This window comes from Dioscorea cayenensis, chromosome 9 (assembly GCF_009730915.1).
Source record: "Dioscorea cayenensis subsp. rotundata cultivar TDr96_F1 chromosome 9, TDr96_F1_v2_PseudoChromosome.rev07_lg8_w22 25.fasta, whole genome shotgun sequence".
NCBI lineage: Eukaryota > Viridiplantae > Streptophyta > Magnoliopsida > Dioscoreales > Dioscoreaceae > Dioscorea > Dioscorea cayenensis.
Genome location: NC_052479.1, coordinates 29,641,041 through 29,662,633, shown reverse-complemented (window position 1 = coordinate 29,662,633; position 21,593 = coordinate 29,641,041). Strand labels below are relative to the sequence as shown.

Below are 21,593 nucleotides of genomic sequence, written 5' to 3'. Positions count from 1 at the left end.
CTCACCATCCTGCAGGGTTTTATTAAAGGTCTAACTCCTCTTAATTACTGGGCGTCCCCATTTCTCACTGATTGCACTGTCCTCTCTTTTAGTTCTCTCATCATCCATCCAGTCGAAAAGCGTCTGACTTGCTGGAACCATGCTTCGCTCTCTCTCTCGCGCTTTGCGAGTCACTCTTCTCATGAGTTGCATTTTCCACTTCAGAATTACTTTCTCTCGGGTTAATGCACCTCCGGATTCCGACTCATCGGTCAGTTTCTAAACTTGGAACCTTTCTGGGAGTAACGCGGCTGATGCTCAGTAGCTTCCACTCTGATAGGTTTGAAGGTGGATACACTACGCCATCGCGAAGCGGTCTCGAGAGAGCCTTAGGCTTGTTAGAGGCATTTCTCTCATGGCGAGAACATTTTGCTATTTTAAATTCGGTCGAAAGATCACGGGTGGATATTTTCAAACACAAAATATTCAATTGGCGTCCCAGCAGTTTGTTGCTCCTACTAAATCTTCTTGGTTTTCTAAATCCGATTTCCTACGTTTTGCTTTCGAGTGTTTTATGCATCTTCGTATCCTTAGTGCTAATCCTAATGCTTTGGACTTGTTGAGGGATCACTGTACTGTTGGACAACCTTCCTATCTTGTTCAGCCAACTTATCCTAGCATGACTTTAACTTTGAAAATTTGCATTTTTGGGACCTCGAATTTCTTGTGGGCGGCCTTAACCCTACCCTTATTCACAGCATCTTTGGCTCGGCCTAGAGCTGGGATTGGATCGATACCGTAAGTTTGATCTCGATTCCTATAACCCTTTGAGTTTGGGCCTGCACTCTCGTTTTCCTCGATTCACTAGCTGCTTTGTACTATAGTGCTTGATCTCTTGATATTGGCCCTATGGCGAGTTTGGAGCGTCCATTTGGAAACTTTGTAGTTTTGCCTCGCACTAAGACTTTTATTTGGAAGCTTGGTCGCGGTAGCTCCCTCACGGAGTTATCTTTATAATCTTAATGTTATTTGGCATAGGTGTCCAGTTCTGTGGTTTTGGTTCACGGGCGGCCTCTCGTAGTAGTTTGGAATTGACGCCAAAATTATTCGGCTAGAGTCTCTCGCGTACTTCTTTTCGATTTAGGATCAATTATTATTCTACAGTTTTGTTCGAGATGGCTTGGCTCACTTCGAGATTTTACCTCTACATGATTTTACGATGATTTTTCAAAGCTCTTATTGCCGTGATTGCTTGGATTAGTTTGAAGATCGTTTGTAATCTTATCTTTCAAAAGCGGCATCATTTCATACCATTTACTCATGAGCTTGGCTCTCTTGTCGGGATTTCTTCAAATCGGTTGGCAAAGATTTGAGGAGTTTTCTTACCGTTCTCTAATTTTAGCCCTTGGAGTTCTATTAATCTCTTCACAGATGCATCTTGGTCAAGTTCTTTTGTGAGTTGTGGCTTTGCTTTATTCTTTATGTTGACTGGCAGAGTCTTACTTGCGAGTTACGTAGGCGTTGCTCGGTTCTCCATTTTCTGCTGAGATTGGAAGGAATATTAGGCATGAACACATAATAATGTCAATCTACAAAACTACATAACCACTTCAAAATGTTATAGGAAAACCAAGTAAAGTTTGTTTCTAGAATATCGAATATAGCATTAGATCTGCTTCCTTGAGCTAAAAGTTTCATTTTGGTATTATAAAGCTAGTATTTAAGCGAAAATGGACTAATGGTTAGTACCACTCTACCCAATTCATGTAAAGGCAATCCTTCAATCCTTACTTAAGCATAAGTATAATTGTGATGAAATGCCTCTTTTATGAGTGATAGTACTACCGAAAGGAATAGAGGAGCAAGTCGAGAACTCTCAACTCTGTGAGAACAAAGAAGAACAAAATGTCTTGGCCATATATTAGATATTTATTGTAGATAAGGTTATGCTTTATAGATCCTTCCAGTGGGACATATGGAAAGACCGATCCATTCTATAACTAAAAAATTTCGGCTATAATTTCGATTGATGAGGATGGCGGTGACAACACGATTGAGTCCCTCCTCAAGGCGGTCAAATAAGCTGGCGTAGTAGAAACACGGTAAATCAATTCATTAAACAACCCCAATGATAAAAGCCAAACTATCAAAACAAAATAGATTGTAGAATAAATGTATCACCCCGAACCCGGGCTCCCGGGCAGGTTGTTGACGAACTGACGTGCACCCTCTGAAAATTTGAAGCAAAGTAGATGCTCTGAGGCGCCGAAGCACGATCCAAAACAAAACAAACATATATCCGAGCGATGGAAGAAAGAAATTCTAGCCTACCAAAACCCCTCAAAGCTACTTTACTTTCCTCATATCACCCTCAATCCAGAGCCATAAGCACAAATATAATGTAAATTCAAAAATAATTTCATAAAAACAATATCACTCTTTTGAATATCTGATAAACTAGCTTATTTAAAAATTTTTAAAGTATTTAATTTTAAATAGAATTAATTAAGTTAAATTTTTAGATATTTTTAAAATAAAAATTTTCTTTTAAATTAACCCAATATTTTATAATAATATCTTAAAACGCATTTTAACCCCAATCAAAACGTCCATTTGGACTTTTATTGCCCATGCTCTTTTTAAAAGACCAGTGAAATACCAATACTTTTGCTTGTTTTCATTTTAACTTTTGACGTTGAAATACCAATAATTTGTTTTTCAAATAATTAGATAAATTATAAAAAAGCGACAGCCAAATAAGAAAGTGAACGATCAATTTCTTCCCACGATATTGATTAAAAATAAATAATTTATCTATTTTATAAAATAATAATTAATAATAAATAAATAAAATTAAAAATTAAAAAGGAGAAGAATCTCACTCGCAACTACTAGAAAAATCTTGCTGAGTTCCGACAAATTGGTAGACATCAATTCATCCCAACATCCTTTTATCACCTCAAAACAGTTCATGCTCTCATCCCTAAATCATTTATTATTCCAAATCAATATAAATAAATATTTTTAATAAAATAAATAAATAACAATAACAATAAACAAATAAACATCATTCTGTTCCTGTACTGTTCTTGTGACTGTCCATACCTTGTAACGTTGAGAAACAACATCATAGAAGCCAGTCAAGGGACAATTTTATCAAACTGTAAAATTGGAGCTGATGATGTCAATAGCTCCCATTGCTATATGTGGATACTTCAATCTAAACCATGCAGTCAACACTATTCCAGCAACAACAAAAATTATATTTATATATATATAGTTATCGATAAAAAATTAAAGATCCAGCCCAGTGCAGGAACAAAGATACGGTAAAGGCATACATACTTCCACCATAAGAGGCACCAAAGATGACAACCGGAGCAGCCTCAGCCGAAAGATTGTGCTTCAAGCTCCTGATGAGCACAGCGTAATCTGCCAAAGCTTGTGTCAGAAGTGAAGTAACCAAGATTGTGGATGGAAGTATCTCCGAACAGTATAGAATCACCATAAAAGCGATGCTGCAACATCATGATCATGCAAAGTTAGTATTCAACAAAAGATTGAGATCAATAAAAGGAGTTATATAAAACAACTAGCAAATTAAGAGTGATGATGAAGAAGGACCTCAATGAGAGACAATGAGAGCGTTGAAGATGGGAGCTATATCAGACAAGCCACAGTTGGAGGCCAACAATTTGATGTCATCTTCAGCACCGGCGTAGACAAAAGATGGGGAGGAAGAAGAGGACCAGAAGATTGGAGTTGATGAGGTATCTTTTGGGAATAGTTTGGAGGAGTTTGGAGTGAAGGTGAAGTGGTCTAAGACTTGTGGGAAGTAGTGAGTGGTGTAGGGTTGAGTTAGAAGCTGATTTCGTTGGTTTAAGTTTTTCGGAAAAGATTTTTGTTTTAGGGTTTCAGGGGAATAGTATTGGCATGGAATTCACTCTTGTTGTTGTTGTTGTTGTTGTGAAGGTGGTGATGATGATGATGAGAATAGAGTATTGATGCAGAGACGAAGACATTTCTCTCTTTCTTTTTGATCCACCAATCTACATATATCCATGCATCTCTCCAGCCTATATATATATATATATATATATATATATATAATGAAAGGAGAAGACGATTGGAAGGCTAGGTTTTTCTATTTCCACTTCTCATGGCAGTGTGGGAGCAGTTTTGTAACGTTTTTGTATTTTTGCTTTTTAATGTTGTTTTTCTGTTCTGTCCACTTCTAGTGGATGTTTTGTTATATAATATTTTTAATGAATGTAGTTTATCATCTTAAAAAGAAAATAAAAATAGAAGTTAATTTTGTATGAGCGCTAAAAATAATATTATTATTTTTAAAATTTTAAACTAATAATAAACTTGATAACTAACTATTTTCCCTTGATATTATACATATTTTCTTAAGAGAACTACGAGTATAGCTATTTTTATTTATATAATTTAAAATTTTAAAAAATAGTAAAAATTTATTAATTAAATGTTGTTTTTGGAATTATAAAACAACTATTTTTTTAAAAATTTAAAAAAATTATATTTTGAAATGGAGGGAGCCCCGGAGTTATGAAAAATGATGTAGGTTGATCTTTGAAGAGTTTTGTTTTTATTTTTATTCAAAAACAAAAATTTACTTTTTAAGTGGGGTTTGTCAAGTTTCTTGAGATATTATTAAAGTTTACGAGAAACACATGCTTATAATTATCTTATTATTTAAATATTAATTAAAAATAAGATTATAATTTGAGAATTCTTACTAACTTTAAGTTAGAGTTTGAGTAGACTTAGTCTAATTGGCATGTTTAGCGTGGAGAAAGTGGTTATGTGTCCCATCAATGTCATGCTCAGTTTTTGTTATTTTATTAAGGTCGAAATATCAAAAATAGACTCTAGTTTGATTTTTCATCTTTTTAGTCTTTAATATAAAATTCGTCTTTTTGGTCGCTCGTATTTGATCGATTTATCGTCACTCTTGATCACTCCGATTGACATAATTTTGCTGGTCGCTCGATGTGACTAGAGTCAGAAGAGAGAATGACGCTGAAATCTGAGGATGCCAAAAAGACAAAATTTCTACGTTAAATGATGAAAAATATAAATACGAGAACAAAAAATGAATTTTTACAGTAAAGGATGAAAATATGTAATTCTGATAATGCAAAGAGCAGTATTAGAGGAATAAAAAGGATTGAAAAACACTAAAAATATAAGTATCGTTTTGATATTTGACATTTTATTAATATGTTAGTGTGATATTAAGTCATTTTTATACAACTAAAAAGACTAAATTCTTTATTTATTTTATCTTTTTCTTCTCCGATATTCAATAATATAAATTTAGCTATGGCCAATTACCTCTTACTCTATTTATATAAAACAAATTTATGTAGAGTATTCATTTTAAAAGGAATTTAAAAATTAAATTTTAAATCCCATAAAAAGTAAGAGTATAAGTGCTTGTGATTGTACTCTTTTCACTTCCCTTAAGTTTGGAAGGAGTTATAGAATTTGTTCCCTAGAATATTCATTTTAGAAAAAGATATGAGATCAAACATTAAATCCCCTAAAAAGGTGAGGGTATGAGTACTAGTTGAGCTTGCGATTATGCTTTTCTACTTGTGCACGCTCCTCAATTAAGTTTTGGGAGGAGGGTGGGCTTGTCACCCTATTTGTTATCTATAATAATAAATATGAAATGGCATGCCATAAAAAGAAATTAATTAAATCAAAATTATTAAAATTACATTTTTGCCTCATTAAACAAAAATTATTGATTAAAAATTATTAATTATAATAATTAAAAGTGCACTAACACTTCCTCTTATTGAGATTTAATTATATAAAAATCAATCATTTAATTTATTAATTAAAATAATTAAAAACTAATAATAATTTAAAATGAGATATTTTAATTTGAATATTTTATTATAATAATTATTTTTAATAATAACATTCAAAATATTTCTAAATAAAAATTTATTTTTCATTAATATATATATGATTGGATTAATGTATGTTACGTTTTGAGTAAAGCATGATAAGAACGATAAGGATATGATAAGACTTTATTGGCCCACTTTTATCCTCATGATAATGAATTCTATTAGGGGGATTTAGGATATGATAAAATTAAATTTATAATTACTGTCCTATTATTTGTTTCTCTCTTTACATAGGATTTTATTGTATCTTATGCTTGAGACAAAAACTTATCAACAACTATGTAAAGACACTCGATTTCTATTATTTAAGTAGGACTTTTGACTATGAAGTTGTTAAAAAGTTTCTCTGCCGATCCGAATATGTTATTTTTCTTCTAAAAACTCTTTTTATCATACCTTATTTTTGGTTTTTCCAAATGATCAAATTGATTTTTGATATTTATTTTTGCTATATTTATGATTTTTGTGTATGATTTTTCTCAACAAAAAGTATGAACTATAATTTTTGAAAGTTGATGATATTGCAATTAATATATTTGTGGACATTATTTATAGGTTATTTATTTTTAAAATTTAATTAAAAACTAATAAATATATAAATAAATAAATCATTAAGATAAAAAATCCAGTCTATTTTAAAAAAATATAACTGTATCATAAAAGCTAATTTTGTATATTTAGTTATTTACATATCATTCATATTTATCATGTCACTATCTGAGCCACTCAAACTAAAATAGGGATAACAGAGATACTATCTAATGAGCTTTATCCGATGGCCACTAAATGTAGAATATGATATGAGCACATCATGCCCATATCCTTTTTAGTTTTTATATAAAAATAATTTTGTCATGTTCCCCCTCATACTTTTCTTTTTAATTCCAATAAAATATTCTTTTACCCAATCATAGTTTTCATTTCTATTTTTATTCCTATAGTCTCATTCTCATTTTCGTTCCATTCATATTCTGCGAACCAAATACACCCTGGACCTAAGTGCTTGTGTTTATGGCTATACATAAAGATGATCACAAATATGCCCTTGCAGAAATTTGGAATTGAATGAAGCTTGTGGATGAGTTTGATGGTGTATTTATATATATATATATATATATATATATATACATTTATGAAAAATGTTTAAGAATGAGAGAATGAGCCGCCTAGTTAATTATTAAGGACATAAGCACTACATCTAAGTATATTAGTCACATAACTAGGTAATAAGGAAAGCGAGTATACATACATCCAACCATAATAGTCCAAACCAACAAAAAAATTAAATTCATTTATTCTATTCTCTTATATCAATGGACTGGGTATTCACAACAACAATAGTTTCGGACCTGATCTTGATGTTCGTCATTATATAATATTGTTTTTATGAAATAAGTAACTTTTATATTTTATATTTTTGTAAGTAGTTTATTATCTAAAGTAATAATTAGGATTAACATATGATTCTATTTAAAAAAATCATAGAACATACTATTTAATTTGAATTCAAATCTAAAAGTATTATTCTCACAAACTTAATCCAAATAGATTCAAATTATTAAGTTTGTCTTTATTAAATTTATGGAAAGTTGCTTGTTTGTCATTAGTTATATGTCATTGTAGGGCTTTTTAAAAATATTCTAAAAGGAAGATGCCAATAATGTTTCATTTTCTTTTTTTGAAGGAGTCCAAAATGCTTAGAAGATTGTTGCGGCACAACTAGAAAAATTAATACATTGAAAAATTAAAAACACATAAAAATTTACGTAATCAACCAATGTGATCTAAATTTATAAGGCAAAAGTGAGAGCAAAAAAACTAATACTTGAACAAGAGGAAACTCTTGAGACAAAAATATATAGTATAATCTCCAGAAAAACTTATTCAGATTACTCTACATAATACATTAAAAAAAGATAATTCCGTCCATACCGTGGGCATTCCCACCGTAAAAAAATTAATTAAATTTATGAAAAGTTGCTTGTTTGTCATTAGTTATATGTCATTGTAGGGCTTTTTAAAAATATTCTAAAAGGAAGATGGCAATAATGTTTCATTTTTCTTTTTGAAGGAGTCCAAAAATGCTTAGAAGATTGTTGTGGCACAACTAGAAAATTAATACATTGAAAAAAATTAAAAAAACACATAAAAAAATTTACGTAATCAACCAATGTGATCTAAATTTATAAGGCAAAGAGAGAGCAAAAAAACTGATACTTGAACAAGAGGAAATTCTTGAGACAAAATATATAATATAATCTCAGAAAACTTATTCAGATTACTCTACATAATACATTAAAAAAGATGATTTCGCCCATACCGTGGGCATTCCCACTGTAAAAAGAAAAATAATTAAATTTATGAAAAAGTTGCTTGTTTGTCATTAGTTATATGTCATTGTAGAACTTTTAAAAATATTCTAAAAAGGATAAATGAGAAGAAGATGCCAAGAATGTTTCATTTTTTTCTCTTTTTGAAAGAGTCTAAGATGCTTAAAAAGATTGTTGTGCCACAAATAGAAAAATTAATACATAGAAAAAAATTAAGAACACATAAGAATTTACATAATTCATTCAATGTGACCTAGATTATAGGGCAGAGAGAAAGAATTTTCAAAAAAACTGATACTTTAAAAAGAAAACTCTAGAGCCAAAATATATAATATAACCCCCAGAAACTAATTCAGATTGCTCCACATAAAACATTTTTAAAAAAATGATTTCGCTCCATACATATCATGGCCATTCCCACTATATATAGACCTCTAATTTGTTTTTCTCCCTATTAAATCTAGTCTAAAAAAACTTTGAATCAGATCATAATTCGGAATGGACCACCAAAAAACTTCAAAAGCATACCAACATAGATAAAGTAGAAGATTGATTGAGTGATATATACATGTTGACCTGACCTTTTGAGTGATATTGTTTTATTTTTTTATTTGAAATAAAATAAAAAAATTTTGTCTTTTGAAAGAGGATTTTTTTGTTTTTTTAAAAATTCTTATATACTACTTATGTTGTCAAACCAGTCGGCTGACACAATCATGGGCTTGACGAAGACTAACACAGCACGCGAGTGTGGACCACGCATTGTGCGTGCACAAGCCTGCATGACCCATTTTTAGTCAATCCGGGCCAGCACCACCCACTGATAGACTTCACAAGTGCTTATTGTTGATGACCACCGTGATGATGATTTTAATTAGAGTGTTAATGTAAAGACAAAGACATTTCTCTCTTTCTTTTTCTGTCCATATATATATATATATATATGTATATAATGAAGGAAAGAATAGGATAAGAACAAAATGGAGTAGAGAGAGTCAACAAATTAATCCTATGAACCTTCAAGAGGTAGGGTAACTACTATGCGCAATCCTTGTTTTTGGTATATTCACTGTATTATGGCACATACAGTTTTTGGTCGTGGTGATAGTGATAGAGTGGTTCGACATCATGAGTTATTATTTTATGGGCTATGATGAATGAGGTCTACCTTGACACGAGCTCGCATTTAGCTAGATAATTTTTCTCGGGTAAAGGCGATCCACGTCCGAGTGACATTGTCTTCTATGAAATAGGGATGCAAATGAGACCAAGCCGTTCATGAGCTACTCGAAGTTCGATCGGAGAAAGCTCTTTCATTAACTAAATGAGCCGAGTTCGAGCCTAACTTTTGAGCTCAAATTTATAAATGAGCCGAGCTCGAGCCACATGCTTCTTTGCTCTTTAAGGCTCGCGAGCCTGCTTGTTAACGAGAAAGCTCGCCAGCCTTATAACAAACTATCTCTATCGAGTAGGCTCGCGAGCCTCTTAACGAGCAAGCTTATAAACAGGTAAACTAGAGCACAAACTCGAGAGCCTTCTTAACGAGCTTGCTAGCGAGCCTCCTAACAAGTATATTAAACAAGCCTAATAATAATTAATGAACCTACTAAACAAGTTTGCTAAGGTCGTTTGTAATCGCTCTTGTTTTCATTTTTTTGTTTTTATTTTTGTTTTTACTTTTGTTTTGTTTTTTTGTTTTCTTGTGAGCAAGCTTGCAAGCCTTCTTAACGAGCCTAATAATGATTAATGAACCTAAAAACAAAAAGCATATTTGGAATTTACCCTTTACATAGTTATCGACTTAGTGCATGTAGATTCATTTAGGTGTTGCATAATAAAAAAATTTGAAAAATGTCGTCAATAACTTTTTAAGAATTCATTTGACTAGCTATTTGACATGACACATAAAGATTCCAAGACAGAGTCACTATTCATTATCATATACATATAATATAAAAATTATAAAAATTTTTTTGTGCTTTCCTAAATTTGCAGAATAGAAAGCAGGTGTTTTTCTCAATTTTATGACATGATTTTCTAGATTTATCACCACCATTAAATCGCTTTAGTGCTCGCGATATCCCATATGCAGGCGATGCCATCATGCTTCAAATTAATTGAATTAACTAAACCAAATTTGAAGAATGCAAGCATTTGGAATTAAACAATTGAGTTGAACTCAATTTCGGTATCTTTATTTGCTTTTCTTGGCATGCTCTGTCTTATTTATTTTCATTATTAATTTTTCCTTCGCTTTAACTAATCAAAAGCGTAAAAATATCAACATAATGTTTTTGTAATAAAAAAGGAAACAAGCACTACAAAAATTGTTATATAGTGACAATCAAAACTCCGTCACTAAAAACCTCAATATTTGTCACTATAGCCATTTTTCATGCTATACCGACATACCATGAACCCTATTAGCAATGATGAAATTTTTCGTCAAATTATCCTTCGACACTATAGACTTATATTGACAAAAATTACATCTATTGCAATATCCCATCAGGATGTACCGACAGCATTGAGTATGTAACTATAACCTATATTGACAGAGATGCCCGTCACTTTATCCTTTTTTTCTTAAATCAATTATTAATTTTTACTCGACGGATAATACCGTCAAGATATCTACATTGATGAAATTTTGAAAAAATTTTACTGACGGATAATACCGTCAGTATATCTACAGTGATAAAATTTTGATAAGTTTTTACTAACGGATAATACCGTCAATATATCTATAATGATTAAATTTCTTCAAGTTTTTACTCGATACATTATACCATCAGATATCTATAGTGATTATTAAATTTCTAAAAGTTTTTACTGACGGATAATACCGTCAGTATGTCTATAGTGATTAAATTTCTAAAAGTTTTTACTGATGAATAATATCATCGAGTATATCTATTATGATAATTTCTAAAAAGTTTTTATCGATGAGTAATACCGTCGAGATATCTATAGTGATGAAATTTTTGATAATATCATCATTATACCTATATATTTCTTGCATAGTATATAATTTATAATATTTTTTTCACACGTAATAAATAAAAACAAAAATGATAAATAACAAAAATAAAAACAATTTTATTGATTAAATCAAAAGACACAAATAAATCCTTCATTGATCGTGCTGATAAATTTCCAATCCGGAGATAAATTTCCAACAACGCAAGCTCATCAGATCTGAGAAAGCCAAACATGATTCTTTTGTTAAACTAAAAATAAAGTACACACACACAAAACATAAAACCAATCAAAACATCTAAAATGGTCATCGCACACTATGCTCTTTCCACACTCATTCCTCCAAGTACTTCTCTATAGAAACATGTTTCTCCATCTGCTTTTCACTGCCAATATCCCTCGCATCTTTGTCCCAAACACTCTGCTTTCCCATCAAAATACTAAATTAAAAAGAAAAAACCAATAACAAGTTTTCATCAAAAATAATATATATATATATATAAATATATAATAACCGGGCTCGATGTGTCCTGTTTCAACATAGTTTGAACTCTACTCATGTTCCCAATCGTAGTCACACCCAATGTTTGGCAACCTATCATTCTCAACCTTCACTCTTTTTCCCATCAACTTCTCCACCATCTCCTTTGCAAGCAATTTTTATCTCCAAGACTCCTCAACATCTCTTTCAAACTCTCACCAAGTACTTGTGCCTCGCAAACATTATTATAAACACATATTCCTAAACATATGATAATAACAATATATTATTACTTTATGCCATGGAGTATCCAAATTAGCACAGTAAAAACATGAAGTCCTGGACTTACAACTTGAACACACACAGCTCACTCTCTTTCCTCGCTCGACAAACATACACCATAATTTTCGAACAAACATAAAAAGAGAGAGTAGTAAGAATTAGTACAACCATGCAATTTATTCACACAATTAATATATATATATATATATATATATATATCACTGATAAGAAACACCAAAGCTATAAAATTCAAAATATTATAAAGAGTTATATATGTTTATAGTTATATATGTGATATGATTATGAAGAACACAGTTATAACTAATAATTAAACAATCAATGATTAGTACAAATGAAGCTCAAAAGTTGTCAAAGCACTGAACAGCTAGTTCCGTTGAGTTAACAAATCATAAATCATCCTTCATTTTCGGGTTAATTTATAATAAAAGTTAATAAAGAGCCTATTCACATATAAGTCACTCATAATTTGATCAATATAATCAATGGATTAAAAGAACTCAAGATCACACACTACGCATTACATATTTTCATGATCAATGCCATTAATTAGAAGTATCATTAAGCATCTAAATAATGTTGAAAATTTATGACAACATAAAATTTGGTGTATACAAAGCAGAAAGGAGATCATATATAAGAAAAATAACTAGTGGGCATTATTCCAGTTAAAACTATACCTTAATTTGGGTCGAGTGGCCAACATATGTTTGACAATAAGCCATACAAATATAATCAATAGTACGGACATCAAATTCAACAAAATAAATAAACCTAACTAGAGTAACAAATTAATCCAAAAATCTTGAAGATCCAATCTTTAATTTTGATTAGTAAAAATAACCCATAATCTACATCATTAAGCATCAATAATGACTTTGATCAAACAAGAAATGGAAAATATTATGGCTGAAATTTCCACAAAAAACTATGAACTAAATAACCAAGAAAGATAACAAAACCATCAAGTTTCATACACTAACCCCCAAGATCCATTCAAATCCAATGTTTTTGCACAAACAACATAAACCTAGAAATAACAACTCAAGAAAACCCTAATCCACACACACGCACACACACACACACACAAGGCTGCACCAAAATCACCATTCCCCGCAAAAAACACCTATCGATATATGATGAGATCCATGAAAATCCATAGAAACCAGGAAGTCAGATATATAGCAACCATAAATGGAGTTTTGAAGATCCAAACAACAAGATATATATTAAAAAGTAAAAGTAATTCCTATCTAGATAAAAATTCAGACATCCAATCAAAACACAACCTCACTTAATTAAGTGAATTTAATAATTGATTATCCACTCTAATACATAAGAACTCACTACTATATAGGGAGCAGTACGAGAACTTTATTAATGGAAAAATAGAGGGCACAATGCATTACACACATGACATTAAATAAGCGTTTCATCATCATATTATTCTTCTACGGATCCTCAATATGTGATCACTTTGTAGTCGCCACATGATGGACAAATAACATGAAGAACAAGTTTTTAAGTGGAAAAACTAATAGTGCACTTCGCACAAAAATATAGAACAAAATAAGCTGAGGAAAAAGCACCAAAAGAGAGTGAAGCAAGCAATAGTAATCTCTAGAGTTGAGAAAAATTCAGGACAAAGAGATGAATAGGATGAGAAAGTGTGCAATGAGGAAAAGGAAACAACACCATCTCCATGTCCCCACGCTTTGATCATTAATCTTCATGACCCAAGTAGAACTCCTCATTATTCGCTGGAGAAGCATGCTTTTTCGCTTTCTTTTGTTGTTACTCTTTTTCCTCCTTCTCATGTTTTGCAAAGCCACTCTGTGCTTTAAGAATATGGTGTGCACGTGATGATGCCGCGGCATCCAGATTGTGGAATTATTTATCAACTACTTTATATGATAAATGAATGATAAATAGAGGCTAAAAGGTCATTATTGAGACAGTAAACAATGATCAAAGAGATTGTACAAATAGTATTACCTGCTAGTGATATTAAGTGATCAAAAACCCTCCACTCGAGCTTCCAAAAGCCCTTCACCGAATGAAATCGATTCAATTTGTTATTTATACTGTAGCAACACATGAGACAAGTGTTAGCTTTTGCAAGTAAAACATATCATTGAGCATACATGTAAACATCATCGTAAACACTCGAATCATTGAAAAACATAAGAAGAATATTACTCTCTCCAATTAGTTTTTAGTAGAACGGGAATAATAATCTTTGCTAGTAAATATTAGTTGTCTTGGACAAAAGATATGCCAAGAAGCTTCATAGTATTACTCTTGATTATGCAAGACAAAAATAACTGTCATAAAATTAAATGTGAATTCTCATTTTAGCACTTTGCCCTCAGAAGAAAATCTCTTGTCATTTTAGTGTTCTTAGCTAATCGAATCTGAACAAATTTTTCTAACAAGCTCACCTGCTTTTCTACTTCACCCTGAAATTGAAGACACAATATACATGATATTAACAATTACTGTAAAATGCAGAATCGACGCAATAAGAAAAACATGCACAAATAAGCTGGCCGATTAGAATATATACTTACTTGAATTTCAATCTCGAGGTCAATTGTGATTATCTTGTGAATGATAATCACAAGAAGAAATTATCATTGTAATCCAAATTGCCTATTTCTTTCGACTTCTATCGAAAGTAATATTTGAGTGTGCAAGGGAAAACCAAGTCATTGACTAACATCTTACATGTACAAAAGATCTAAATTGAAGAATGAAGAATGAAGGGAAAAAATAGTAGAAATGTTTCTTTTCCTTCAATTGTAAATTATAAAAACTCCGAAGTATGTCTTGAAAAAGAGTTTTAGCTTATTCCATGTTCATCAACGCCAGTAAGACCAATAAATATCCTTTTATCAGACTCTATACTCAAGTATATATTCATTAAAAACAATATGCAGGCAACCACAAAAAAGGTGACAAAATCATCTATGATTTAGGTGTAGCAAAAATCATTGCAAACCCAATTGTCAATAATACAATCATAATGTAAATTAACATTTTGAGATTGAATGGCAATAATATCTTGATATTTCTAATTAGGCAAAAATATCGTCACATGGTAAAAATGATTCTACAAAAACAAGAGTAAATTGGAAGATAAAAAGTTAACTCTTTTTGCTCATTTCTACAAAGTAGCGCAAAAAGAAAGAAAAGAAATGAAAGTCGCAACCAAGCTTCCACTAAAAATCCTAAGTGAATTCTCCATGTAGAGGGGAATTCTCAAAACAAAAATAATAGATGTACATAAAAAGGGAGATAACTAACAAGAACTGCAACATATCAGGAGTTTTTCTTCTAACACATGAAACTAAACATGCATGAAACTATTTAAGTATAGATTACCCATCAAGCAAAAGAAGCACACCTCATAATCACATCATCCATATTTATTCTTTTGTGGAGTTCATCCATATAGGGGATTTTTATTAGATCATTGTAATAAAGGATCACCTGAATATAGAAGATAAGAATCAACAGTACATTCATATTCTAAACTCAAGATAGAGATTTTAAAATTTCTCCTCTAACTGCTGCACCATTTATTTTGGAACTTCAACTCAAACTAGTACTGCACAGAGACCTTTTAAGTGTTTTAGGATAAGACTCAAACAAAATATATTTTATTGTATTTGAAAAGAACTTAAAGATTTTCATATCCTTTGTATATCACAGACAAAAGTCATGCTTGCAATAGTTTTCCTTGCATTAAACCAGGTACAAATTATTTTTTGCAAGGATATAGTTTTTGCTAGATTTTGGTCATATTAGATTGTCTCTATCTTCCTGTTCTACATCATTGATCAATTTTTTGCTTTAACAAATATTGGATCATAAGCATTTATACGAACATTTAATATCCTATCAAAAATAATCAAAAATAATCAATACACTTAAAATGATTGCGAATAAGAGTTCTACAGAAAGTGTTATATGCTATTATTACTTGATTTAGCGAGTGTTATATGTCTTTACAATTTATATATATATAAATAGTAACAATAACATTGAAATGGATGCATGGAAATTAAAACCACTGTATGGCAAGTATTCCAAGCATCACTATAACAAGTAATAAATAACATAAGACATCAACCGAGATTAAATCTACGGTTGAATCTATCAACCTATGTAAGACATCAACAAGTCATCAACTAGACAAAATAACAAGCATCACTGTATACACATGTTGTATGCATATATTTTTTTGCTCACTTTCTTTCAGAGTTATGATGATTCCAACGAACCTTATCATGGGAAACAATTTGATAATACTTTGTAGAGATGTGAAATTAGTGACTGTATTTTGTGCTGAGGAGCATATTTTACTTCCAAATATAAATTCTACAAAATGTTTGGATTAGCTATGTTTTAAGGAGTAAATAAATAAGCATTTGAACTAGAGATTAAGCATCAAAACTCAAAATAAAAGAAAATATCATAGCGAGTACCTTCGCCAAATCTCTATCCATTTCCCTCAAGTCAGTAGCAAGTGAATCCCGCCTCCTTGGACAGCTTAATCTTCAAAAACCAAAAACAAGGGCAAAAATCAAAATATCAATCAATGATAAACTCAAAGAAATCAAATAAGCATCCCACACTCTAAATCAACAACACTCTCCCACTCATCACTCATTAATCGTCACTCTCCTACTACCGCTCATCATTCTTCCTCTTCACTCTCCCACTCATCACTCTTCTCCTCTCTGGGATTCCGGCCAGCGAGCTAGCCAGAATCTCCGTCGGAGCATGAGCATGGAGATGAAGATGGGGTCGTGGGGAATGGAAGAGGTATTTGTGAGGAGGAGTGGGAGATCGGCGTCATGGAGGTCCGATGAGGTCTGGGCGACAAGGAGGCGTTGCGTTGGCGGGCGATCGAGAAGCTTCATACCTACGATCGCCTCCTGGACTAGGTTATTGAAGCGAATTGTGGAGGATGAGGGAGGAGGAGGAGGAGGTATGAGCCAAAGAAGGTGGATGTTCCGAGTTGGGAGAGGAAGAGACGGAGTTCATTGATAGGGTTTTCAAGGTCATCTGAGTTGGATAACCTTCGCTTCTTGAACATAGCTTCTTTCTCCTCTTTCTTTTCATCTCTCTCTCTCTCTCTCTCTCTCTCTCTCTCTCTCTTCTTTGTTTATTATTTTTTTGGAGATGTATTTATTTTTCATATTTTAACATTTATTTAGAGTGTGTTTATATATATTCTGTTATACACTTAAACAAATGTAACTATATTTACTCAAACAAAAAGTGTAAATATTAATAATGAAAAGCATTTAGTTTATATTTCTTTTTATTTTATGACTTATCATTATTTTTTTAAGAGGCGGGGGTTTAAGCCATTCCGGATTAAAAATATTTAGAGAAAGCTTTTATAGAGGAGGGGACCACTCTTTATTCTGAGTAGATTCAAAAATTATTTATTTAAATAATTTGAATTTTTTTATCACTAGTAAAAATTTTTACAAAAATTTTTATAATTTTATTTTATTACTAGGGTGGTGGTTTTTTTAATATATATATATATATATATATATAATCTTAAATATTTATTTATTTATTTTTTTGTAAGTTTACTAGAAATTATGGTGGTTGATAATATATATGTTTTCAATTTGTGTTTATTTTTTTCTAGTAAACTTCTTCAATTTGATATTAAGAAGACTTCTTCAATTTGTGTTTATTTTAATTCAATTTGGTTGCTTTACAACGTCAACTGGTTTTCATCCAGTGAGGTTGGATCATTTTAATAATTAAATATAATATACATATATATATAACATTTTATTAAAAATATATTTTGTATATTTATACTAACGAAAAGCATAAACATCAGCAAATGTCCAATTTATTCTAATAATTATAAAATTTCATTTAGTATAAACCATTTAGTAGTTACAATTTGATCGTCTACTATAGATAAGAATCAATATATAGTAATATTTATACCAATAGAAAAAAATAGGTGTCATTATATGCTTGATTTATTCTTAAAATTTTGTCAGTATAAATAGTCTATACCTACAAAATTTGACCGTCACTATAGATAAGCATCGGTATATGACAATAACTATACTAACGGAAGAATATGCATCAATAAATATTTAATTTCTTCTGACAGTCATAGAGGTGTGTTGGTATGAAATCCGTCAGTAAATATCTTGTCTATTTTGACAGTTTTAATGTATTGTTGGTAAAAACAATCTATAGCTACAGAATTTGACTATCACTATAGATAAAAGTCAAAATACAATAATAGTTATATTGACGAAATGAAGTTCGTTAGTAAATATCTTGTCTATTCTGACAGTTTTAAAGTATTGTCGGTAAAAATAGTCTATAGCAACGAAATTTGACCGTCACTATAGATACAAGTTAGAATTAAATAATAGCTATACTAAATAAATAAAATCCATCAGTAAATATCTTGTCTATTCTAACAATTTTAAAAGTATTGTTGGTAAAAATAGTCTATAGCAACTGAATTTGACCGTCACTATAGATAAAAGTCAGAATACAATAATAGCTATACTGACGAAACGAAATTCATCAGTAAATATCTTGTCTGTTTCGACAGTTTTAAAGTATTGTTGGTAAAAATAGTTTATAGCTACGAAATTTGGCGTCACTATAGATAAGTGATCGCTATAGGCAATTTTTGTAGTGAAGGTCTCCTTATTTACTTATATAGTGAATAGTAGAGATTTCAAAGCAGAAGATGAACAAGTCATGAATTTTGAGAAGATGGATAAACTATTTCTATTAATAAAACATCGTACATAACAGAGCACAGATTTCATCTAGAGTCACCATACATAATATTTATAATAATAATAATATAAATATAGATGTTTTGAGTTCATTCATCTTTGGCTTAAATTAAGGTCCAAATCAACCCAATGTTATAGAAGCTGCGAAAGAAGAAAATAGGTTATGCATTTGCAATCAGCAAACTCATGTATCAACTAATAATTTAAAAACTATAAAAAGGTTAATCAATCCATTTAACATATACAACGAATGTTTCTTTTTATTGCATGTATAGCTCTATAAAAAAACATATAATTGGTAATATTACTTATATAACTTTTATAAAATCATGTTTAATTTTTTTAATTATATACCCTATGACTTCAAGTTAACATAAAATCCTAAGTCCCTAATAAATTTTCAACTATGGGAAAATATATTTCATTTCTTGAAATATCCTAAAAGTCTGTCAATATATATAAAAAAATTAATAAAAATAATTTTATCAAATTTATATATTATTATTATTATTTTGATGACTTGTTGATAAACTATGTCAGAGATGGGCATAGACATAGATATATTTGTACCCTCATTTTATATGAATGAAATTCAAACTTGTTTCTTTTAATAAAAACAATCAATACTCTACATAAACTACCTAGTGTCAATAACTATAATGTAGTTGTTTTTAAAAAATCAGTGATATACCCTTCCATAATATATTTTTCTAAAGAAACTGTAATAAAAAATTTGTGAGGTATTTAAAAAAATTTAGTTTCCAACAGTGCATGAAGTGAAGTCATGAGCATGAAGACAATCCTTCATGGCTTGACTTCATGACTTTGACCATTAATTTAATTATAAGGTAGCTCTAGTCTTTGTTTTGGCCAAAGATTTATTGACTTGGACCAACAACACCAATGGCCAACTATCTTCCTCAAGGCTTTTTTACCAAAAACAACCTTCTCTTAAGATTAATATACATACCCTTTAATTAATTATCACACCTTAAAAATTATACATACATACATAGTTGCAAAGTTCTTAATTTCTTATATATGATATACTTGCAAATTTCTTAATTTCATTATAATCTATATAGTGCATGCAAGCTAGCTGAAGAAATAATTAATTACCTTTCTTGAGAGAGCATCCAGTTATCATCTTTATCAACAGACCATGCAAAGTAACCCTTCAGACCCTTACTCTTAACATAAGAAACCTTAGCACTCACAGCATCCACATCATCATACCCCTATCCAAGTCTTCCCAGAGTAACAATATATAATTCACTACATAAGTGCTATTATACACCATTGTTGCACCACTACTAGCAATAAACTCCTTAATGTTCTTGAAGCTTAATTATAGCACCATAAGTATCAATACCATAACCAGTAGCCACTCCACTTGCAGGTGCACCTAAACCATGATTATCTTCATTACTGAGCTCCCATGCATATCCATAGAATGGCAAAACCAAATACCATTTTGTTTGCCGACAAGCCGGCATTTATCCATGCAGTGACTCCAGAGCTACCACTGATGTGTCCTGAAGTGTCGTTCCCGAAAAGTCGTTCAACGCCGCATGTGCCATTGTGATTTGGGGAGTATTGTCAGGAGAGTAGAAGTCATAAACCATGATGTTAACAAAAATCCATGCCGGCATTAATGGAGGAAACAGGATATGATGCAGGAGAAATGACACTGATGGCGGCAGTGAGGAGAAGAGCTGAATAGCCGGAGGTTTGAGCTTCGTCGTTAATCGCGGTACGCCATTCGGTTACTAGCATGGCAAAGTTTGTCATGTCTGTCATTGTTTGAGGGTATTGCCAATCAGAATCAAGATCAAGCCCGGAGAAACCTGATTTATATATAGGCATATATAAAAACATATATGAATGAAATTTAGTATATATCATGATATAAGATAAAATTTGAAGTAGAAACAAGTGATCATATTTTGAAACCATTTGTTCTTGCAAGAGAGATTGATGAGTCAATGAAGGTTTTCCGGGGAGGAGGGTTGGCTAGCCATGGAGGAGAAGGTGGAGGGGTCAGAGTTGCCACCACCGGTGGAGAGAATGGTGATGATGGAGGGGTTGGATTTATGGACGATGGAGGTGAAGGGAGGAGCAGGAGGAGGGGATGGAGAGTTGAAAGGTGGGTGGAGCTGAGATTGGCAAAGGCACAATAGAGGTGAGTGAAGAATATGGTGTTTATGGAGGAAACAAGGAATTCACTTTCCGGGAACCAGTAGGCACCTTTGATGTTGGTTTGAGATGTGGAGAGATGAAGGGTGGTGGTGAGGAGAAGAAGCATTAGGGTTAGGGGTTTGTGTTGCCATTTTGGTTTTTCCCTTGTGCCTTGCTTAGTTTTGCTTAACTCAGAAGTAGCCCTGAATAATATTCCTATATAGTGGTTACTTTGAAGACTGTACTGAAAATGATTAAATCCTTGTTTGGATTGGGCTTTTAGAAAAAACTCGGAACTGTTTTTATAAGTTAAGACTTCAATTTTAAAAACGTTGTTTTAGTATTGCTATTTAAAAAAGTCGTAAAGGTCGAAAATGCGTTTTTCATAAAGCTAGTCATAACCAACTTATGAAAAAACCTGTTTTTTAAAGCTTTTTCTACGCTCCTACATAAAAACTAATCAAAATGAAAAATACAAAAAAAGTCTTAGCTTATTTTTGAGAAGCACTTTTTTTATAAAGACTTTCATTAAAACTAAAAACACTTTTTTTAATAAGCTCAATCCAAATGCGCCTAAACGGTTTTACGT

The 21,593-nt window shown here is 31.4% G+C and overlaps 1 pseudogene; it reads right to left on the bottom strand.

The window, feature by feature from the left end:
* Positions 1 to 3,365: 3,365 nt before the first annotated feature.
* LOC120268660 lies at positions 3,366 to 21,156 on the bottom strand (annotated as a pseudogene).
* Between the last annotated feature and the right edge of the window lie 437 nt (positions 21,157 to 21,593).